Genomic DNA, 25290 nt, shown 5'->3' on the forward strand with positions numbered 1-25290 from the left:
TTCCGTTTGAAATCCAATTAAATTCCCCTCATTTGAAGACATTGTCGGAAAGCTTTGTGATGTTGAAACTCATCCTTTTATTCCGTCTTCTACCAATTCCTTCACCACGGGCGACGTTCCAGGTGAGCAACGGCAATCCCTCCATCAGTGGTTGAGGGATCTGTAATGAATGGATTATGGACTTTCAGCTTCATAAGACAGAGTAAGGATTACAGGCGACACCCTCTTGAAAAGCACCTCGAGTAATTACTGACTATGATTACATTTCTAATGGCAAGGCTGGGGAGGGAGGACATAACTGCAGTGACATTAACCCAGCGTTTGACTGGGAAGTAATAGCCAGCGAGCGCTACTCAATCCTCTGTGGACATTTGATGATTGGGAATGAAATACTGGTAATGATGAGAATGACTTCGCATAATCATCCTCGGAGAGACACATCAGGTGATGGTCCTGTTGCTTTATATCTGTGTGGAATAGTTGGAACAGTAGGTGAAATATATAGTAAAAAAATTTATAATTTGAAAATCCACTTAAAATGTGCATTAAAGCATGAATGAGTATAAAAATATGCCATTTAATGTGTTGCTCTATTAATTAATTTCTTATTTAAATTTGATGTTGAGAGCTGGGCAGTTCAATACTTTGTTCACTCGTCAATTTCATTCGAAAGAGGAAGGAGCAGCCAGTGTGCACCACTTTGTTTCACAAGGGTCTGTTTTTGTGGAAGCACTGTATTGACAATGGCCAGGCACTAGTGGAGTATCTCTCTCTCGCTCTCGCTCTCTCTCTCTCTCCCCTTTTCTTTTTCTCTCATCTGTCCTCATCTTCTCCTTTTCACCTCCGTCTGTCTCCCCGCAGTCGGCCTGATAATGCGTGCGGCTTCAGCCAAGACGAGAAACTTCCGTCCGATTTCACTCTCATTTTCTGCTTCATTTCCCCTGCGCTTCCTCTCTGGCTCCTTCCACAGTCTGTCTTTTCCTCAGCCGTCTCACTGACCCCAGCCGCCCCTCGTCCACTCCTGTCCACTCCCGTCCACTCAGGGCCAGCGCTGAAGCAGAAGCCCAGAAGAGTTCAGCACAGGTGACGAGTGATGAGTGACTGAGCCAGTAACACTCATGACTTCCCTCTGACGCGCTCTCTCTCTCTCTGTCTCTCTCTCTCCCCCTCTTTCCCTCTTTCCCTCTCTCTTCAGTGTATTGTCGCCACAGGAGGGGAAGTGGCATGAAAAGCGCAGCAGGAAGAGAGGCAGGCCACATTATGTGGTGACACCTGCAGAGCCAAGTGACCTTGTGCAACTCTCCCCTCATTCTCTCTCTCTCTCTCTCACTCTCACTCTCTCAGCTCCGCTGATCTGTAACTCCATTGCCAAACATCAGCCTGACTGACCCTTTCATGCAATTACTGTGTTATCGTAGTTACATAATTATTACATTGTAATGACATATTCATAACACAAGAAATACACACAGACCATTTGTAGCTGTCATGTCATGGGTGAGTGACTGGGTGAATGTGTGAAATTGTCCACAGGTGTGACTGTGTGAGTGACTGGGTGAACATGTGAAATTGTCCACAGGTGTGACTGTGTGAGTGACTGGGTGAATGTGTGAAATTGTCCACAGGTGTGACTGTGTGAGTGACTGGGTGAATGTGTGAAATTGTCCACAGGTGTGACTATGTGAGTGACTGGGTGAACATGTGAAACTGTCCACAGGTGTGACTGAGTGACTGGGTGAATGTGTGAAATTGTCCACAGGTGTGAGTGTGTGAGACCATTTGTAGCTGGCATGTCACGTCAGAGAGACCACTGTAATGTAGGCTTTATGTCCTTTAATGCTAATACTAAATAGGTGGTTAGTAAAATATTAGAGAGACTCCACCGTTGGGGAGCTCAGGTGTCTGAAATTTCTGCCGGGTCAGTTTGAATATACCCCATTACGGCTGACCATGAATCGTAATGTCCACTTTATATGCCATGAATTATGGAGCCACTTGTCTGTGTTCATCTCTCAGGCCGGAGAGACCTTTCCCAGAAGTCTTCTACATTCCGCATCCAGCACATCACACATTATACGACCACCACTGGAAAAAAAAAAGCTGCGATGGTGAGAAGGCGGGCACCTGGAGGTGGAAATTGAACTCAGCGATGTGTATAATTCTGGAACTCGGTTTATGACAAAGCCCATGAGTTTTGGTCTGTGCTTATTTAAGCTCGTGTCCTGGTTAGGCCAGCGGAAAGGTCAGGACGGGTGGCTCTGAATTAAGTCAAGGAAGAGCTCTGAGGCCACTGATTCAAGGCAATCATCTGCACTGAATAATGGCAGGAGCTTTCTCAAACCTGAAGGAGAGAAGGAAAGATGTAGAAGAAACCGGGAAAAAAATTGAAAATAGACATTACATCTTTGCTGTGAGGGGTTAATAGCATTCAGCCATGACATCATTAGTGAGGCCACAAGTTGGTGCTGGATGATTAGTTCTGGATCCCAAACCCCGCCCCAGTGGCACTTTTCCCCTACATGGTACCCACTCGGTTCGGCTCTAATCGACTTTTTTGCTTTTCCATTAGGCAAATTCAGTCCCCTGTACTTGGAACCGGGTGCTTTTTAGTACCTGCTCTCTTGTGGTTCTAGATGAACCAAATAGTTACTAAACCATGACATGGAAAACACTGCAGAGTGCTGATTGGACAGAGATTTGTCAGTCATGATGTACTGCAGACATCCAGGACAAACTATAACCATTTGTAATATCTCCATGCCACACCAGAAATCAAACTTGTTTTTATCCAACTCTCAATCGTAGCTTGTAAAATTACACCATTGTCAAGGTTTTGACAGGATTCAAACGTACCTTGTATCGGTAGATAATGAAATAAACCAAAAAGAGCTGAATATCCAAGATATTGGCTAGAATTTAATGACTCTGGAACTGCTCCACAGCTCAATGCTGGGGCCTATATACCCTTCAAGATTTTGTGTTGTGCATGGTGACCTCAGAGTCATGTGAACATCCCATTCCATCTCATTTTGTCTTATTTAATGGAGATTACACAATGCCTACTTTTGGTCCTTTTTGGGGTCAATCAGGAGGTGCTCTTCTTGAGCTCTCTGTGGATCCCAAAGCCTGGGCGCAGTGTCAGGGACACTGTACTGAACGAATGACACTGTCCTTAAGATGAGACCTAAAATGTCCCGGTCCTGGTTCTCTGAGGTCATAAATGTGTGAGGGTGATACTCAGACATCTGGCTGTTTCTTACACTGTGCCTCTGAATCAAAAATTAATAAACAAATAAAATAAATAAATAAATGTGGCTCAGTTATTCTCCTGCCAGCTATAGTCTCTCTACCTAAGGGCTGGTGTATGGTCAGTGTACTGGAGCAGATCTGATGCAACTGCATCATCAAGTGGGTGCTGCACGTTGATGCTGGGTAAGGTTACTCCCTAATTTCCCAAAGAATTTAAAGTGCTTAGGGGTCTAGAGAAGTGCTGTATAAGTGTAGACATCAATCATTATTCCTGTGTGTGTGTGTGTGTGTGTGTGTGTGAGAGAGAGAGAGAGAGAGAGAGAGAGAGAGTGTAAGCAATGCAATGACACTCCTCATAAGCCTGTCCTTTAGTCCTATAGAGGTAAATTGTTCTCATGGCTCTTGGTGTAATTTCCATGGACGATGAGTTGCCCCTTTGCCATACACCCTTCACATTGACTTGCATCTAATGAAAAGGGATAACAGATATCAGATTTGTGCCCATGTAATTTTAAGACACACACACACACACACACACACACACATGACGAGGGTTAAAAGCTGCACCTACTTTTAAAGGTGACCCGAGCTGGGAATGACCAAACACTCATTTCCCAAGAGCCACAGTGAGCTGGAGCATTAGAGAGAAAAGCAAAATTACAGTGGACCGGAAAAGTACACACAAGCACCACCTGCAGCTTTTGTGCCCACCGTTTGTGAGTGCTTGTGTGTGTGTGTGTGTGTTTGTGTTTTTAAACGTGTCGCACCCTCCCTCTTCCTCTCGCTCCCCTGGTGGTCCCGCCCCCTTGCTGCGAGAGTGCAGGGCTAATGGTGCATTATGGTGTGCGCATCATCGCCTCAAGCCTGGTGGAGGAGTCCCACCAGGGGGTTTGCTGGGTGGGGTTGGGGGGGGGGGGGGGGGGGTGCGGCCACAACTGGCAAAATGTACTGTTGAAAGCTAGAAGTGAAGTCTGTCTACACTGAAGACAAAGAGAGGGAGCTCAGGAAAGGAATGCTAATGTGACTGAAGAAATGAACTGCAAAACCTAATTACAGCATTCGAGCCCACTGTACAGAACACACACAAGTTGCTATAGGAGCGTGTGTACATTTATATACAGTCTGGGAAACTACTCTGTAGACTCTGTAGAGTTAGCTGTTACAAAGTTAGCAGCCTGAGTTTGCCAATCTAACGAACTCAGCTTTTGGGATTTCAGGTAAATTTAGGTTTGAATTCTTCTGGTGAAATTAAGTAAGGATGGGTTTTGTTTTTGTTGATGTTGTACTAGAATAGAGATATACTTAGCTCATTAGCTATGAGTTCGCAAAAACATCATGGCTGCCTCGCGTATCCTGTGTCTGTTTTGCATGTCAGTTTTGTGCGTCCTCGGAAAATAAACGCTACACCTACACAAGGCGCAGTACACCTTTAAACAGTAGGGGGCATTGCAGGCGAAAACTGCATCAAAATAACAAAACATTTTAAAGAAATCTGTGTCAGAGTCAAGTCTGCAATTACCTGCATCCTCTGGTCTGCCCTCTAGTGGAAGCCTCCTGTTACAAGCACAGCACATAGGCAAGTTTGTGAAGTTATTTTCACAATGCAGACAGTTGTCTACCTGAACGCACGGCCAAACAGCAAGTATCTCTAATCTTAGGCATGCAAATATGTTTTAGCGTGTTCTTGTGGAGCATATAATTGTATTTTAAAATTTAAACATATTCCTAACTCTCTTAGTTTTACAATGAAAATGTACATTTTAGTAAAAAAACAACCATCACAAGTAACATTAAGCATAAATTAAGGTTAAAGTCACCACCTTTCAATCGTTTAAACCAAAACGTACATCTACTTACACCCCCAGGAAGAGAACAAATCAATGCACAGGCTTTTGCAGCTCTTTTTTTCCTGATGGAGCTCAAAATGAATACAGTCACTATATCATTGTTTTGATTATTTTTTAAATAAAATTACGGTGGTGCAGCAGGTAGTGTCGCAGTCACACAGCTCCAGGAACCTGGAGGTTGTGGGTTTGATTCCCGCTCCGGGTGACTGTCTGTGAGGAGTTGGTGTGTTCTCCCTGTGTCCGCGTGGGTTTCTTCCCACAGTCCAAACACACACGTTGGTAGGTGGATTGGCGACTCAAAAGTGTCAGTAGTGAATGTGTGTGTGTGTGTGTGTATTGCCCTGTGAAGGACTGGCACCCCCTCCAGGGTGTATTCCCTGCCTTGCGCCCAATGATTCCAGGTAGGCTCTGGACCCACCGCGGCCCTGAATTGGATAAGCGCTTACAGATAATGAATGAATTTGTCAGTAAACAACAAAAGAGTATGTTTGAGATTTTAAATGCCGTTTTATGTTAGAAACACACACACACACACACAAAAGTTTGAAAACATAGTTGTGCACCTATTATAATCCAGTTAACATTAGCCTGGTTTCAAAAACCATGTAATTTCCTTTTGGCTGGTAATTAAATCGAAATCAAGCTGCTCAGTGCACCTCAAGAGACAAGCTTTTAAACCAGGAGTCTCATCTAAAATTTTGACCACTGGAAATGACTATTATTTTTTGATGTTTGACTAAAAGACCATTCACTTAACTCGTACAGTGAGTCATAAAAATAGTTCACAAGTTTGAAACAGCATACTCTGGTCTAACATTCTCCCACAGCCTTTTCTGTATGTGATTTTATATTGACTGAGTGAACTCTACGCTGGACTCGAGGTACACTCTGCACCCCTTTAGTTCCTGTACATATTAAAGAAATAATGTAAAACAAATATAAGACATTTTTCTTTGGAAAAACAATAACCTCAATTTGGAAATCTGAAGTGGAACAGTAGAACTGTCCGACTTCTAAAACTATAATGTCATTGCAGCGCATTCTGAACAGCTTCCACCTCTGAGTATAATGTGCAGTCAGAAGTATCAGAGCGAGTGTAGTATTTTCTCAGGAGAGTGTGCGTATAGTGAATGTGCTCTTGTTGAGAAATGACTGCCTGTTCTAAACCGCTCCGTATTCATTGGTATGCTGCGCGATGGGCACATTTTCCTGAGCTGTTGATGACTCAATGAATAATGGATGCAAACAGCTCAATAAAACATTTAGCTGGGTTTGGAGCAGGTGCCTTTTTTTTTTTTTGCATGAAGACAGAGAGACAGAGAGAGAGAGAGAGTGGCTGTAGCCGGTGTAACACATTCACAACTCATTTGCCGTAACAGCTCCAGAGCCCTCAATAAACACGCCTTGACTCCAAATGTCAAAGCACTGGAATTTCCAAGCTTTCCGGGCCCTGATCGAAATCTTCGATAGGTTAGAGCCGAGACCAGGAGGGTACCGCTTTAATCAGCGGAAAATACACGCTCTTGCAGAAGATCGCTGTAAAATAACGGTGCGTAGAGAGAGGAGTCAGTTTTAGCAGTGTTCTAACAGCTTCACTAATATGCTGAAAACACAGTAATGTCATCAACTGATAGCTAATGGGAACTGTACTCTTCATTGCTGCTGTAGTGGTCCCATGGTGGGGGGTAAACACGTAACATGTGCAGCACATAAACACTTACTGTATACACAGTGTTTCCAAGTGTGCCCAAACGTTTGACTGCCCATTCACAGGAGGTGACGAGGTCTGGCCCTATGGGGACCTATAGCTTGTGCCCACAGGGCACCAAAGGTCCCAGACCCCTTTTTAATTGCCTCTGTAATAGGTCTTTGCTCTGGGAGCTGACTTTAGCGCTGGCCCATGGAGCCCTGGGCTCTCACTGGGGCCTAAGTCTGGTAAACAAACCCCTCTGGCCGCAAATGCAGAAAAAATTGAGATCAATGAAAACATCATGCAAGACAGAAGTACCACTGGACAGTTCAGTGCATTTCATCTCCTGACCTTGAGCTCATTCTGTCTGGAATTGATTTCTACAGAAAGGAAGAGCGTGAATGTCCAAATGCTGTCCAGTCGCCACCAAATACTTTGATTCTTGTGTGTCTCTAGGGCTATGGAAGCCTGGACTGTTCTTTAAAAGCTTGTTCTTTCTTTCAGAGCTACTAGTAGACACTTGAAGCTCCACCCCGGTGTCCTTGGTATCCCTAAGTCATACTGGTTATGGGCCGTGCTCTGAGATATGATTAGGGTTTAGGGTTAGTGTCAGAGACTTGCGGAGGGCGGACTGACGGAGGTGGACGTACACTCTAAAACACAGATAAACGTTATTTGCAAAAAGGAATAACGAAACAGAGACTGGGACTAGGGCAAAAACCAAAACGAGGGAAAGCAGAAACAGACAGACTCGAGTCTAAATGATGACGGAGAAACAAAACAATGACAGAGGAAACAAAGCGAGGCACAGACGAGACAAAACAAGGAACAGACAAACTGAAGGGAGCGTATACGACTTAGAAATGAAACAACTGGATACGAGACACAACCAAGGTGAAATGTCCGAGCAGAGGAAGTGAGAGAAGGGGACTTAAATACAAAACACAGACGAGACACACCTGAGACAGATAACGAGGGGGCAGGGTAACAAATGAGACACAGACGAGGAGGCGGAACAAAGGCGGGACTAGGGCAACAACACACAGAGCCATGTGCTGAGAGAGCACATGGCGGGGAAAACAGATATGACAGGACGACGGTGTGACAGTTAGGGTAAGCTTTAAGGTTCAGTAACACTTAAAGAAGGTTAGCATTAAGGTTAAGAAACACTAAATTTAACTGAAAGTAGAACAAAAATAAATTAAGTCCAAAAAAACACTAACCCTAACTTTAAACTCCAAAAGGTTAGAAAAGACTATGTTTTATGCCTAATTAATGCAATCATTAGCACCTAATCCAAAACCTTACTCTAAATCTAAACCTTGCCCTAATCATATTAATATTCTTTATAAACATAATTCTAAGTGTGCAAACTTTAGCAACGGCAGTGACCAGTTGTGCTTAAATGCTTAAATGTTTTTTTAGAATGGTGAGATGACTCAGCGGTACGTTCATATGGAACTGGTGGCACTGAGCATGCATTAACGGTGCCAGTGGGGCTAGGTACCGCTTCAGTTACTGGGGAGGCCAGTGTGGATTTACTGTTGTTGAAGGATGTTAGGGCTGTAAAGCTAGCTTGGAGGGGTATGGGTTTGCGATGCCAGAATTTTAATCTTGAGGTGTCGTGGGCTCAGTTCAGCGAAACACGGAGGGGAGGTGCCTACCTTATGACAACTGAAGAGCTACGAATCCAGTGGCTGGTACACAAGAGTTGGGCCCAGTGAGTAAGCTTCAGTTAGGTGTAGCTGGTTCCTGATTGGCTCATAAACAGCCACAGCCACCACATTGGTTTGGGTTAGGATTGATCTGAAGAATCTCACCATGCAAAGAATCATTTAATTAACCACACAAACAGTCAACATGGTTCTAATGTAGAACTAATGTTTTTAATCAAGAACCCTTAAAGGAATACAATGTAAGTATTGGCTTGAGCACCCCCTACCTGCTGCAGAGTGTAATTCATGTTTACAGTACTGTTGTGAAATCAAATCTCACACAGATCTCTCTCTCCCTCGCTCACTCATTTAAACATGACCAGCTCTTGCAAACACTCCCTGCCTCTCTCTCACAGACAAACACACACCACTCTCAATCTTTCTCTCTTTTACTCACTCACTCATAAAGTGACGTTTACAAATGTAGCGAGCAGCTCTGGGGCTCCGGCTGATTTTGAGACGGGAATGTGTGTAATAGAATAAAATAATGTTGACTACATGATCAAACCCATATATCACTCATAATACACACTGGTCCATGTTATTGTAATCATAAAGTGTAGCTTTGGTGGTACACTAGCCTTTTTAACCACAGCAACCGACAGTAAAGAGCTTATTACTCGCCCTCGTTCATCAGTAACTCTCAAAACCGGATTATAAACCTGTCCCCAACAAAGCTTGGGTTCCATCCACATTTAATCCACATAGCAACCAGAGAAAAGCACTTGTTACCAAAATCGAAGCGCGCAAACCTTGGCTCACTGCTCAGTAACTCTCAAAAACTGATTCTAACACTTTTGGCAACAAAGCTATCACTAATTAGCACTGCAACACATGAAACAAGGGCAGCAAATAATTACTGCTCGAACTTGTGTCCTCAGGTCTGTTTCAGCTCACTCTACTGTGTAAATTCAGTCCAGTATTAACTCTTGTACAGCTGCTCTCTCTCTCTCTCTCTCTCTCTGCCATACAATGTCTGTATCTGGAATACAGAACTAGATTCTTCTTGTAGCTATAGGCTACCACTCTCCTGTGAGCTATGTGCTGTTAAACGTTACCCATGTCTTGAAAGAGAGTCCTCCGCCCCGTGGTTCAGAAGTTGATTAGTGCAGTAAACCAGAAGAAGCTGCAATTTTAAGGTAGAAATACTACATAGTGTTCCATTAAGGAACAGTCTTTTTTCAAAAGAGGTGCAGAGAAAGTAAAGTTTTTCTATTACTCTCTAAAACTGTTAATTCATTTAACCACACAATTACACTATGACCTTCTGTGCCCCTCTTCGTCCCACAGTGTAATTAATCTGGACACACCCCTGCTTTGGTGTTCGCTTTGGATTCTGTTAACTATTCCAGTTTGTGATCGTCTCACTAGGCTTGGCAGTGAGATCAGAGGTGGGTTTGACTGCGAGGAGTAAGCCTGGCTTCTTCATGCCTTGTGGTTCCTGGATTTGTGAGAAGAAAATGACTGACTTGAATTCCAAATGGGATCCCTTTACCCAAAAATGGAGGGGCTCATTCCAGTTCAGTGATGCAACAATCGATGTTAGTGTGTGGGAGTGTGTATAAGATTATAAGAATGTGTGTGTGTGTGTGTTTGTGTGTGAGAGAGAGAGAGTGTGTTCTCTTTCAGGTAAAGTGAACATAATGTTTTATTCATCTCTTGGTCTCTGCTATGTATCTTTTGGCATTCCTCTGACTCCACTCCCCGCTCACTGTGTTCCTCTCTGAGTGAAGTGACAGCATGAAACCACTGGGATCCATCCTCATACACACTGAGTGTACACAGAGGCCCAGCTGGAAGCACACACCCCGAGCAAAGCATACCTTCAACATGCTTATGATGTGTATGTAATTACTGCTGTTTTTCACCGAGGCTTTATTGTGGTTTAACAGGCACAGCCAAATCAACAACGCTGATGACATGTGAAGCCAGATACGGTCTCTTTTGAAATATCTGATAATGCCTCACCACAGCTCAACATGCTTGGAGGAGAAGGTTAATTATCCAGATCTGTAACCATAGCATAGCCATAGCACCACACCAAGACATTCAGATCCACTGAAGCTAAAGCAGGTTTGGTCTTGGCTAGTATTTGGATAGAACATCACCTAGGGAAATATATATATGGAAGAGAAGAGGCCATCTCTCCACCTAAAGAGAGAGAGGGCGGGGGGGGGGGTGCAGTTGTGTGCGCTTGGACTCCCAACCTCAAATGGCTGAGTCTCTAGGAATTGTACAAATGTTTTGATGATAGGGCCGACCACAGAACGACTCGGGACCCTTTACATTTCAAAGATGTGGTATTTTTACACTCTTCCAAAAATAATTTAATCAATTTTCTTCATTCAGAAATAACTTCTGATACATTTCATCCTTCCAGTGTTTTGTTTAGTCAGTGGTTGTTTTTTTTTTTATATATATATTTATTGATTTTGATTTTGTATTTGTAATAACTGTGTAATTACAGATTAACAATATTGTAAACACTGGTAATAGTCACTGCTGGAGATGGCACACTGCTTATTAAAATAATTATTCATGTCATTACAGATGTTTCTTGACATTACTACATAATTACATAAAAATATACACATCAAAATTGAAGGGTCCTGCTTTATAGGGTATGTATTAACTATGTAATAACCAATTAATAATAAAAAAAATAATTAACCAATAGCTGCAACAACAGTGTGAATACTGGCCATATATTTACCTTGGCAGGTGAATGTTTGTACTAAAGCTCTTGAAAATGCACTTAAATCGACTTCCATATGACTTAATCATTACTATGTTATTACTGTGTAATTGCTTCATAGTTTAAAATGTTGATTATAACAAGCTATGCTCCTGAAACTAGTTAATGCATAGTCAGTTGTTGTTTATGTTGTTAATGTGTAAATCCACAAAGTTTGGCAGTGGGTGGATTTTCCTTTGTAACACACATTCCAAAGTCTAAACTCACACAGAGCCAGATTGGGTATGGGTTTATTGATGAGGGAAGTGAATTCAGATTTGCATCCTCTGCGTGCTTTGAAGAAGACATTGTCTATGCTGTCTGTGCTCACTGTAAAGGAGGAAGAGGAGAAGTAGGACAGATGATTTGAAGCAAATCTCCTGGTGATATCCTCTACGCTGTGTGTGGAGTTCTTTACTCCAGGGAGCCGCTTGGCCCCACAGGTGAGGGGCCAGATTGAGTGCTGCATACCCGACACAGAGCACAATGGATCCTCTCCATGTCCCTCTAGGCTTAGAATAGACCTGCACATGTGTCTTTAATGCTTCCGTCTGCTCTTTTTTTCTTTTTCATATCAGCAATCTGTGAGCGTACTGTGAGCTATGACATCAGCCAGGCTTCAGACTTCAGGTGGTCTTGCAAGCAGTGTGATGTGAATATGTTACAGCAGGAAGTCTGTAGCTCCTTTATATCCAGCTGACCCCTGGAGATAGAACTGATTCCATTCAGTCGAGTACCTTTCAATAGGAGTTAATGAAACTAGACTTTATTCAGTCTCACTTTATGTCTCTAAATATATCAAATAAAGTACAGTAGATTGTGCATCTGTGATTAGACTGATTACTGATGATGCACAGTTTCAGATGGACTATAATATACATACATATATGTATGTAGTATACAAATACATACATTCAGGGTCCAGTTCAGGGTCACGGTGGGTCCAGAGCCTACCTGGAATCATTGGGCGGAAATACACCCTGAAGGGGGCGCCAGTCCTTCACAGGGCAACACACACTCACACATTCACACACACACACTCACACCTACGGACACTTTTGAGTCGCCAATCCACCTACCAACGTGTGTTTTTGGACTGTGGGAGGAAACCAGAGCACCCGGAGGAAACCCACATGGACACAGGGAGAACACACCAACTCCTCACAGACAGTCACCCAGAGTGGGACACGAACCCACAACCTCCAGGTCCCTGGAGCTGTGTGACTGCGACACTACCTGCTGCTCCACCGTGCCGCCCTATGAAAATACACAAGGTAAATATTTTTTAAATTAGCCGGTAATTATATGTAATAATATAGTAATTATCCACATGTCCACACTACTATTGCAAGTGTTTTGCAATTTGAAATGATTTAGCCATTACAGATATGAAATGTACAGATTGATATGTGCCACAGAATGTACAGATTCCCTTCTTTGTTTTACTCATGTAATTACATTAAATTATTTAGTAACTATGTAAGACATAAGCATGTAATAACATGAGTAAGGACGGAAATTGGTACAAGAATGTGTTTAAATAAACTGTGCTACTACAATCCCTCTGGAACAGTGATGACAGCACCAGTCAACAAAATTTGGTATTTGTCAAAAACATCAGCAGTTGTAGTGACACTGATGAAGTACAGTTTTAATGTGTAGGTAAAAAATGAAAAGGTAGACAATTAAAATTAGTTAACGTATTTGAATGTGTTGTTGATATGTAATTACATAGTTATTACAGACATTATTATTAAGTAGGACCTGCTTAAGATGAATATGTTAATGTGTATAAATTACAGCTGCATGTACTGTTCATATGCCACAATACAGTTATTGCGAACACTATAAAATGGGACTTTAGATTTTTCTGCAAATTTGCACCAATTCCCCGATGCGGTCCTATTCCTGCCTGTGGTTTGTTTATGGGAAATGTTGCATATGCCAAAGGCCTTTTAATATTTACTTTTGGAACGCAATGCCGACGTGAGCGTGCCCATCCCTGATCGCATTAAGCCATTCTGCCTGTGTTAAGCAAATGGCAAATTATTCAGAGGTGTTAACTGATGCTGATTCGACTTAATAGACAGTAATTGCTTGTCTGGTTGCCAGAACCATGCTGTGTTCATTTCTGTGTTAAAGAGGGCAAGGACAGGGCCTATTGTGGGATATTTGGAATGCATTCATCACAGCTTTCAGGGAGCTGCAGGCTTCATACGTATCAATAATCTATGACTTCAGTCAGTATGCAAACTAGAGCTGCCATTTATTAGGCTGCTGATTCACAGTATCTTCTGAAATCAAGGGTACCAGTGGGATGTTGGTCCACATTGTGCCCAGTCTTTAGATGCTGCAAAATGTCTGAGGATTTGATGTTGAATGGTTAGTTCTGCATCGCAAATGCCAAACCCAAGTTATTTAATGAGGTAATGAGCATGGGTCAGTGGAAGAAGGTGACCTGATCTGATGAATTGTTTTCTTCTACATCACGTGGATAGTGTGGTCCATGAGTTGCGTACTTGAGGAAGAGATAGCACCAGGGAAGAACGCAATCCTTCAGAGGAAGAGGGATTTTTTTGGGTAATGTTTTGATGGGAAACCTTGGGTCCTGGCTCATTCCAACAGATGCATCCTAATGTTTCTTTTTAGCAAGATAATGCACATTGCCACACTGCAAAAAGTGTTCAGGAACTACTTGAAGAACATGACAAAGTGGTCAAGGTGTTGACTTGGCCTTCAAATGCCACCGAAGTTCTCTTGGCTCACTGATATTTAGGATGTACTAGAAAAACTAATCTGAAGCCTCATGACAAAGGGTCTACTGCTTGTGCTTCTGGAGGTGTGGTTATGGCTATTTGAACTGAAAATGAAACAAAGCTGGATCTATGGTTGGTAATGTCGATTCTAAGAAGGTAGCTCACACCTATAAATGTGAGACACCTCAGTGATAATCCTGGAAGGAAGGGAAGGAGATGGAAGCGTAGAGAGACAGGCAGGCAACGAGGGCTTTCATGTGAAGTGAGAAGAGCTGTCCGACACATCTGAGAGGCTGCCATGCAGACAGACAGACAGACAGACAGACAAGTAGATTCCAAGTCAATTCCAACACTCGCAAACACAATCTGTCACTCGGCCGCACCTGCCTTTTGTACTCGTCTTCATCCTCCACTTATCCGTCTCCGGCTCCCCCCGGATGAGTGGGCTCTATGGGCTCCAGGCTGATTCCGAGCTTTAAGACTTTTTTTTTTGCCTGAGGGTCAGGTGCCATGGTGAGGAATGTTAAGCCTGAAATGGAGTCCTGATCCACTTTCTGGGCTCTTTAGGCTCTGATCTCTGTCGTCTGATCCTGACAACGAGGGGGCTTCTGGGGAATCTTCTATCAGAACAGATCCATTAGAGCACTTTGTTTGAAATCCAGCTTTGTTTTTAGAGAGATTGTACAGGGATAGAGTTTTAATGGTGTTTTTTTTTTCAACTTTTGTATCTTTTCTCTATTTGCCTAGAAATAAAGATTAATAAATCAAAGATGATGATGGAAAACATACAGTTATATAATGTCAGCACTACAAGTAGGTCCACAAATCAGAAACTGGTAACACTCCTGTTAGGGAACACATAAAGCGGGTTTATTAATGTGTGTAAGAATGATGTCAAGTACCCAGCATTAGGCTGTGAAGCTGAAGTATCACCATCCAGTACATTTGGGATGAGTACGAGTGGTAGAATTAGTAAGCCAGCATCAGTTCCTTACCTTGGGGTTGTGCTTGAGGCTAAATGACATCAAAATCAATAAGGAAAATGGTATATGACTATATTATGTACAAATGAAGAAGGTCCTTAACATGTGCAGTAAAATAGAATACACATGGTACACATGACTAAATCATATAATTCACATCATCACCAAGGACACCGGGCCTTGTTTCTGAATAGCAGTGTGGCACTTAACATTACAGTACATATTTGAAATGATGTACATAACATCATGTAATAATCCCTGTGCAGCGTGAAACAGAGCTACTCTCAGCTGTAGAGATGGAACACTTGGTAAAGATGAGTAAAGAAGGTCAAGAAAAAAAGAGTCATTATGTTTAATTATCTCTATCTCATGCTGGATATTTAAGAAAAGAATAGCCACTCTTCAATACTTGACCTTCTCAGATGCTCCAGGGTCTTCTTGGTCCTCAACATACTCCAGGAAGACCGTGTATATTCTGTGCATAGAACTGTTGTTGTGTTTTATTTATTTTTTTTGTACACATTGTGTCATTCTTTTGTTGGAAGATCTGAGTGTTGCCCAATAGTGCTGCACATATCTAAGGGAATTTGGCCTCATCTCATATTTATATTCCATTGAAAACATCATGCCATACACTTATTTATGTTTTATTTCAAAATTATATCATTCTGTTTCATGTTTTTTTTATTAAGTGTCTTTATTAACTGTGTAATTACACATAAACAATGCATGTATTAACTGCTGATATATTCACATTTGCCGTAGTACAGGTTTTGCAAGTACTCATATTAAGCCTATCTTCAGGTTTTACTACTTTGAACTTAATTTCATGTAATTACATTGTTACAGGCAAAATACATACATGTAATTACATGCCTAATAACGGTCTTTGTAGATATGCACATTTACAGAAGCTGTACTACTGTAATCCTTCTGTAACTTTGGAAACGTCAGCAGCAGTTACAAAGTTATTACATGCGTATTAAATGTTTATTAACACAGTTATTGAAGGTAATTATAAAATGTGGCTGACTCTTTTTTTTAACGTTTGGGCTATTTAATAGGTGGCTACATTTTGTCATGACCTTCAGTTATCTTTTACGACTAAGAGAACCCATGGGTTTTCAATCTTATCTAGAACTCAGTAATTCAACAAGACATGCTAATATTATGTCAAACACATTACATTCTCTGTACCTCTGATTTGAAGATGTCAGAAATTCCATTCTGTCTGACCACACTGTCCCTGGACAGAATCAGTGCAGGCAGCAGCTGCTGGGGTTTGGAACATGAAGTTATGAGGTTTTTTTGAGACGTGTGTCGGAGACAGCTGCTCGATCAATGACGCAAGGACCCATGGCGATAGCACAGGAGCCAGGTGATGTAAACAAATGTGCAGTACTGTATGAGACGTGCTCCCTCTGTGGTTTTTTTGCCGAGATCGATAATCCCCCAGCAGTGCGGCAGGGCAGCAGAAGGTCAGATGAACTCGATGGACAGAAGGACGAATGGGGCCTGAATGTGAGAAGAATGGAAGGGTGAATCCAGACTGGATGCTGTAAGTGCACCCAACTTTGCACGAGAATTACGATCTAAACAGACTTGGAGACCTCCTTCTTAAAAGATCAGAGGAATCCGCTGATAAAGCACTCATCTGCGCTCGCTGGCGGAGGGACGGAGGCCGTCTCCTGATGGGGGATAATGGCCGCGATTAAGTCCTTGGATTCGGTGCCCATGGATCTGCGGCTTCACCAGAGATGGTGGACAATAATGGACACAAATGCGTCCACAAACACCACGCAAAGCTTTGTGAGCTACATTTTGTGAGCTGCTAATCTTAACTGCAAATAAAGGACAGTCCATTTTGCCTGACTGGCTTTTAACAGCACACTACAAAATCTGAAGTTTATGTGAGAACTGATTGGATATCAGTTATACAAGGGTTCTTTATTAAAGGAATTGGTTCTATTGAGAACCCTGAACACTTGATTACAGGCCTCTTAGCATTGTGAAGGGGGATCTTCAGACTGATGGAGGGTGGTTCTAAATATCACCATTTAGAAAGAAGCTTAGAACCCTTCTTGATGCCATATAGAACACGTTTCTAAAAGTTGCTATATCTAGAACCCTCTATAGAGCATTCTCCATCAATCTGAAGAACCCCTTCACAATGCAAAGAACCCTTTAACCAGGCAAAATGTTCTTCACATGTTCAGGGTTCTATATATACAACTGTGTTCTTTACCAAAGAACCTTGTATCGTTCTTAAGAGTGGGCATTTTGTCCACATCGTACCCAGAGCTGTCCTTTCTGAAGCCTGCAATTTCTCGAGATCCCTGCTCAGATACAGAGATTGAAGAATGGACTGCACACAAGCAATTAGAGCAGCTCTTTGTAAACTACTCTGTGGCCATATTCCTCAGCTGAACATGAACTACTTAAGGAGCAGAGCACATGCATATCAGACCCTAGAGACTGTCGCACTGACCTCTGCTGGTCCTCTTCCATTAATCACCCCCCAAAAGCATCATCCTATTTCATCCTTCCTTTGGCCTCTCAGACTCAGGAAGACAACAACCAGGGCTTTATGATATGACTGTAGACGTAGGATTAGAAAATCGAATGCTCTGGAGCTACTAAACCTGAGTCACCATGCCTCATGCCAAGCATTGGTCAGAGGGATATACGTCCCCCAGCATCGGGCTGTGGAACAGTGCAGCTGTGTTCTCAATATCTTTGTGACAGTCTGTGTGGATCCCAAAGCCTGGGTGCAATGAAAAGAAGCACTGCTCTTCATATGGGACTCAAAAAAAGCTTGAGTGTTACCTTGATGTCCTGCTAAATCTGCCATTGTGGTCATTTCTGGCCACCTATTCATCCCAATCTTCAAAACACATCTGAGTCATATCTTCTTCTATTCCCTTTACTTAAAATCTGATGTGTGATGAGTGTACATTAGTGACTTGGCTGCCATCACATCATTTTGGTGGATGCTGGTGGTGGTTGTGATTACTCCCCAATGTCCTAAACACAGCTAGGGTTAACAACTTCTTTAGAATAAGAGTTTTTTCAGAAAAAAAGTCTATGCGTTTCTATAGTAAAATCAACTTAAACACCTTGAATACACATGGACAGATTTTTGTTTTGTGTGATGGCTATGCTACGTTAATATAGTTTAAACTTTTGCCCTCATGTTGCCTAGCAACAGTGATCAATGTTAATGGACTACATTGTGTGGTGGATTTTATTTTTTATTTTTTTGTAAATATATGCAACTTGGAATTCATTAATTCATTCATTTTCTGAAACCGCTTCTCCAGTTCAGGGTCGCGGTGGGTCCGGAACGAACCTGGAATCACTGGGCGCAAGGCAGGAACACACCCTGGAACGTAGGAAGAAACCAGGGCAACCGGAGGAACACCGGGAGAACACACCAAACTCCTCACAGTCACCCAGAGCGGGACTCAAACCCACAACCTCCAAGTCCCTGGAGCTGTGTGACTGCGACACTACCTGCTGCGCCACCGCGCACCTTGGAATTGAACATCTTAATATTTGACAATACATTTTTTTTCAATTGTAATAAGCCACTTTTTAGAGACTGTTAATTATGGTGAAGAAAGTAAAAGCGTTCCAAAAAAAAACATGCTAAAAAACATCATCATTCCCCATGATACCACCGCAGTAACTCATAGCCTCTCATGATTTACTGCTTGATTACAACAAAATTGTCCACAAATACTGTCAGAATTTCCTTTTTTATACAGGAACTTCAAAGATACTTTAGCTAATGAAGGCTTGTAACTTATAATTATAATTATACTTCAAACTCTACCTCCACCTGATCATCAACTGAGTTTGAGCTGATTCAACTCGTTCAGTCTCAATATCCGATCTTGAACCTGGATAATGGTTTATGGCTGAATTACTCTCACTCAGCTTTGACTCAGTGCCCACATTTCACTATCAGTGAAGTGCAAAGGGAAAGCAGTCATTATCCCATAGTGCCTTTCTTTCGTGTCTATCTGTATGATCTGACATTGACAGGCATGAGGTCAATCAGGATTTTATTGCTGTATCTGCTGCCTTTGATCTCGATGTACCTATGTTCCTCTCATTGCAGAGAGATGCCCTGTGTGTTGTCATTGATTTGGAGCTGTCAGGAAGCTGGATTGCATGGTTTCCATGGCGGGTGAGTGTGTAATCTAATGACGGGAGATCTTTTATCAAGTTTGGCATTGCCAATAGCAAGAGGTTCATGCACACCATTTTATTGAGAGGTCGACTTAACTTATCTTCGTTTATCACTTGCCCATATCACATATAAAAATAAGCCCAACTCAGAATGTGTTTACTGGCCACCTTAAGTGAGCTAAAAATAAAAGACACTTAGAAGTCACTGAGATGGTACACTTCATACTCCCTGGGCTTCAAGCCTTCGCTCTACTCTCATGAGGGTCCCAGTAATGCCTCAGACTTCTGAAGCTGGAGGTCCAAGAGAGCACAACTATCCTTGCACTTTATGGGTGGGTAGGATGACCCTTAATTTGGACTGTGGGAGGAAACCTATGCAGAAACTGAGAGAACACCCCATACTCCTTATAGAGACACTGAACCTGAGATCCCAGAGAAATGTGGCTGTGACTACGTGTAACTCCATCATGCCAAGTGGAACTGACCTTGTCGAGACAGGAGATAAACGTGGGTAAAACCAGAAAAATAATGAGTTTCATGATAAAGTACATCCACAAAGATTTCTGTCTGAAAATATGAATGCACTTCATCTTCAAAGTACACAAGTGAGTAGTAATTGAACATTTATATCAAGGTGAATTCAGTGTATTGAGTTTGTTTTAACATTAAAATGTTTCTCACATGCCCTGTGAAGGACTGACGTCCCCTCCAGGGTGTATTCCTGCCTTGCGCCCAATGATTCCAGGTAGGCTCTGGACCCCCCGCGACCCTAAATTGGATAAGCGGATACAGATAATGGATGGATGGATGTTTCTCACATGTTCATTTTCTTTCAGATACAAGTTTTTTAGGGAACAATAATACTTACTCTGGCTCAAAGAACTCTTGGTGGCACCTGTATTTTCAAGGGTGATGTTGTCCTATTAGAAAGGAAACCTTTCCTGTGAAATTTAAACTCTAACACACCTCACAAATTTGAAGGTGGTATGTTCCAGCTCTGTTTGAATGGACGCAGTGCCTCTGTCTGATAGTGAGGTTAATTATGTTTTCTTCTGGAGGATTTAGCCGTCAAACAATGTCCCTAATGATGAGGCCTGGGGCATCAGAGTCAATCTGGTGCCTTGGGCAAAACTGCAAATTTCTTTCCCAGAGGTGCAGGATCTGATTTCCTCTGGTTGCTCTTGTTCTTAGAACTACATCTATCAAGCAGATCCAGGACCAACAAACATCGTATCCAATCAGATGTAGCATCTCTGTGACGTCATTACAACTGCGACCATGTAAAGTTACCATAAAGATTTAGTTAATCTCATTTCCAGCTTTAGTATGGAATACACTGTTTACAGGAAAGATCATATATTTTCTGTAATTTGTGGTAATGCGTTTGTATGTGAAATTAAAATGTGGCTTTAAGGCTATTACATTGTGGATGGGAAGCAAAATCTGAAAGAGAATATACACAATAGCCCAGTTTTGGGAAGTTGATTTTAATGCTAACTTCTTGATATTAGTTTATTGCCTCACACATTTTCAAAGGCAAGTTCAAGCTTAGTATTGAACATTGGTTTTACTTACATAATAATCTGTCTCACAGCTTGCTAAACTGAATAACATCTGATTAAAAGTACTTAGCTTTATACTATTTACTTCGTCTGAACAGGTTCCTAACTTGACACCTTTTTGCACTGTGAGAAAGGAAAACAATTTTTCATGGAAATCGTATGATTATTTAAATAAAGCCAGCATACTGTATTTATGCCTGTGTAATCTCAGTGCTTAGTTAGTTCATGTTTCATCATTTTATTCGGACACCTTTGTATCTCATGTTTTACATGCTGTGTCAATTAAGCCTTATTATTTGAGCCAGGAATGTTGTCCCTGTTGTTGTGCCAGAATGTCTGTAGTTGTAATTTGATAAGGTGCTTGAGAAGAAACTGAATAACAAAGGCAGATATTGTTTTGTAATAACTGAACTCATCAATGTGGACTGTGTAACTGATCAGAATGAGTATTTCTTGTTCTAAAGGTAAAAAGTGAATATAAGAATGTTAAACATTTAATTAGAAATGATCAGGCACTGGTTTGGTAGAGATACTAACTTTTGTGTCGTTTCTTCATTGATCCACAGAGCGGTTCACAGTGACGCCCGGCCTGTGTATCACTTACTGTCGGCCCAGATGTGCCCTAGGTTTGGTGCCAGCAACAGTTACACTGTCAAAAAACGGTCACTGTGGTGGTACCCTGAAAAGCACATATTCTGTACATTTAGTTATTGAACATAATTGTACCTTATTCTATAATAATTGAAGATTTTAAAGTTGTGCTGATTTCATATGCCCCATTTATCTCCAGGACTTATACTCTGTTCTTTTATTTTACACAGTTCTATAATGAAAGCTTACACATATTCACCTCTCCTTCTGGAAAACAGAATGTAACCTGAGAGTGTACATTAACACTGCAATCTTCAGCAGAAATGAGAACAACAATCACAAAGAAAGTCAGAAATCTACTTGTTTTGCTCTGAAAAATGTCGACTTATTGAAGTGATGTTGGCCATTATTGATCAAATTTGTGTAAAGACTGTGCTGGTTTCTCCTGCATACTGTTGTCAGTCACCCGTGACAGAGTTGTAGAGATCAAGGTGAGACTGATGTATGTCAAAGTGAAATTAAATTAAATTAGCGGTCATTTTCAGTCAGATTTGACTGTACACATCTTTGAAGAACAAGGGTTACTGTGTTTTAAGGTGATGTCTCCATGTTGTTTGTTAATAATTTGTTATCTACAAGCCAAGAAAAAACATGTCCTACTTTTCTTAAATTAAGTTTTACGTGATGTAAATTCAGTAAACTCCTAATTTATCCTAATATCCTAAATAATTTATCCTAATATCCTAAATAATTTATCCTAAATTATCCTAATAATCACAAGAGCGGTCATGAAGTCCATCATGAATAAGAAGACTAGTTAATACACTCAATCACCTCATGGTCTAGTTTATGTGTATGGGGTGATGTTTTGTTGTTAAATAAATGTAAAACAGATAGATTGTGTTGTGAAACACAGAACTCTCGTTCAAGAAAACTCTCCGTAACTGATTTTTTAATAAAATCTTTACTGTTGGAAAACTCTTTTGTCGTGTCTTATCTTAAAATGAAGTCATGTGATTCCAGGGCTGATGTTTTGGAGGTATCCTGACTATTCCTGAAACACCAGGTTTAAAGAGGGTCTAAATCAGGGGTCCTCGAACTTTTTAATCAAAGGGCCAGCTCGAAGATTTTCAGTCTTTTGGACTGAATACACAAACTATACACTGTGTCATAAAGTCACGTATTTTTAAGTTAAAGTCATTTTCATTTAGAGATTAAAGCCATACTATTTTGAAAATTGTAAAGTCACTGTGGAGGACAGGAAGGCAGTTCATTCCACTAGCGCATCTACACTAGTAGAGTTTAACGGTACAGAGGTGTGAGTGCACAGGGAGAACTTCTTGCTAAAAGGCACAGATATTGAATCTCAAAAAGAGCTGGACTGAAGTTACTGTAAAACATTATTGCAGCTGGTGGCACTGTTCCTTTAATTAATAGGTCCAGAGCCTACTCAGAATCACTGGGATGCACGGCAGAAACACACTGTGGAGGGGGCACCAGTCCTTCAAAGGGTGACAACACACACACGCACACGCACTATGGACACTTTTGAGTTGCAAATCCTCTTACCAATGTGTGTTTTGGACCGTGGGAGGAAACCCACATGGACACAGGGAGAACACATCAAACTCCTCACAGACAGTGAGCAACATGTCGGTGTAAGCTGTGAATATAAATGCATTTGTTTATTAAATTACTTGAGGTAATTGAGGTGCATTGTGTTTTTAATCAAATCTGAGCCAGTACAGACTCCTAATCAAACTCGTCCAAACCTCCCAAGAACAGCCAGGCACTTGTAGAATCTGCACATCACACATCAGTCCCAAACACACACATCTGAACCATGCAGCCTTAAGGTCTTTTGTCCTGTAGGTCCACGTGTTGTTGATGTCACCGAAGTGTAAACTGGGAGGAAGACCACATGCTTAAAGCTCAGTTCTGGACAGGGCAAGAGAGAGTCTTCAGTGTGATGCTCACATTACCATTTAAAGGAAGAAAAATATAAAAACAACAAAAAAAAAAATAAAATATATAAAACAGATAAAGTTCAATTTGGGACTAAAATGATGGCTTGTGCTTTGTATACTATTCCAGATCCCATGTTTACAGTATCTCAGGGGCTCTGCTATTAGCATAAGTGTGAAGCCTGCTCCTAAAATTTACTTTAATTTCAGTATAATCACATCTGACCAATTTTAAGCTTGAAGTCCTCATCGTTGACTTAAAGACGAGGAGTGTTTTACAGCTTTTGTCTGTAGAAATAACATCGTTTGTTCATAAGATTTTACTTACAGTCAGTCACCATGGATGAGAAAACTAGTCCAAAATTTCTGAGAAAATTTATATTTAACAAAAAAACAGTGGTGTTTCATTCAGCTTTCAGTCTCAATATATATTTGGGCTTTAAGGACTTTAGATAAAATTCTAGAAAGAGACAATACACTGAAGAAAACAAACAAAAGAAATCCACGACAGCTTTTGAACAGCTCTTGATTTCAGACACTAACATGACAGGAATGAACACAGCATCCTGAGTAAGAATCAAATGATCAAACTAGAGGGTGGGTTCAGTTTGATCAAGCTTAGCTCAGAGCTCTAGTCTCCTCATTCATGGTGACTAAAAAAATCACATGACCCATTCAGAACCGCCCACACATCTCCCCTCAACCTGAGACCGAGTGTTAAAGCAGAAGTTCTGTAGAAAGAAACCGTGCCTTATTAAATTTGGGCGTGGGTCAAGCTGCCTCTTCCTCCCACTGTGGGTGGCGCTGAGGTTACCCGAACCTTCAGTTTGGGTGATCCTCCTGCCTGCATGCCTTAAACTCTGCCCAGTGTGGGTGGGGCCAGTGGGACCACCCACTGCTGGTATGCGCCACCCACTTTAGGAGGAGATGCTAGTTGCCAGCCTCAATTGACCTCATTCTCTGCCCACTCCAGGCCAGAGAGCATTGCTGGTTTGATGTGGACCAGAATGTGCTTCAGGCCTGAAGGAGAATGAGGTTTTCCTCCAGATGGGGGAACAGTCTACTGTCCCCCACGAGGAAGACCTCAAGGAAAATGAGTTCCTGACTGGGGGAACACCACACCAGCCTCATGGATGGAGAATAAGATCAGACTGACAGGCTCAGCTTTTAAGAAACCATTTGAAAGAAGAATCTGCAGTCGCTGCTGATACTTAGTCTGTGGAACTAGTTTTCTCTGTCATGGTGGGAATTCTCTAAATATCTGACTTTTTTCATTTTCACCATCATTGAGAACCCTAGTCATTTCACAAGGCATATAAAGACTCATTTTAATTGCCTTTGCAGATTGGCTGGTTTGGTAAAATATGCAAATTAAAAAAAGAAAAGGTCAGCTGGGGTGAAAAAGTGCATGAGATATAGGGTGAACTGCATTATGGGAAGACTGTTTCCCCCAAATAGAAACGCAGGAAAACAACAGTGTTCTTCAGTGAAGATCCAGCGTTCCTGAAAGACACACCAATTAAAAATAAAGGTCATTGAAATCAATACATACTACATGCCATTTTCAATGGTAGACTGTGTTGACTCTACAGGACTCATTTTTTTATTAGTTTATTTTACAAAATTCTATAATAAAACCTCAAAAATATTCACTTCTGGTGTTCCTTTAAAAATGCATTTTCATTGTTTGTACCTTTAGTGACAATAGTGTATCTGTACAGTTCCTGTTTTACTGAGAGTGTAGGAAAAAAAGCAAGTGGTTTTCATTGAATTAAAAAAAAAAAATGCTAAGAACATGACCTGTCATGATATAATTCACTGTCAGTTATAATCTCTGGGAGCTTTAGATCTTTTTCTTTGTTTCAATTCTTCTTTTTGTTTTTCAGAGTTAATTTAAGAAGATTTTGAGTCTTTTGGACAATTTCTGTTGTTTTGTTCATCATTATACTTTCTCACATTGTAAAGATCAACTGATTTTTTTTAAATTATTTACAACAATGAACAA

At 41.4% G+C, this 25290-nt stretch overlaps 1 long non-coding RNA gene across 1 annotated transcript in view; it reads left to right on the forward strand.

Moving 5' to 3' along the window:
* LOC136689813 (uncharacterized) overlaps positions 1 to 22015 on the forward strand; it is a 41069-nt gene extending 19054 nt beyond the window's left edge. Inside the window, exons 3-4 of the long non-coding RNA XR_010801737.1 lie at positions 19098 to 19166; positions 21297 to 22015. This is a non-coding gene — a long non-coding RNA (uncharacterized lncRNA). The remainder of the gene's footprint in view (positions 1 to 19097; positions 19167 to 21296) is intronic.
* The last annotated feature ends 3275 nt before the right edge of the window (positions 22016 to 25290 follow it).

This window comes from Hoplias malabaricus, chromosome 1 (assembly GCF_029633855.1).
Source record: "Hoplias malabaricus isolate fHopMal1 chromosome 1, fHopMal1.hap1, whole genome shotgun sequence".
Classification (NCBI taxonomy): Eukaryota; Metazoa; Chordata; class Actinopteri; order Characiformes; family Erythrinidae; genus Hoplias; species Hoplias malabaricus.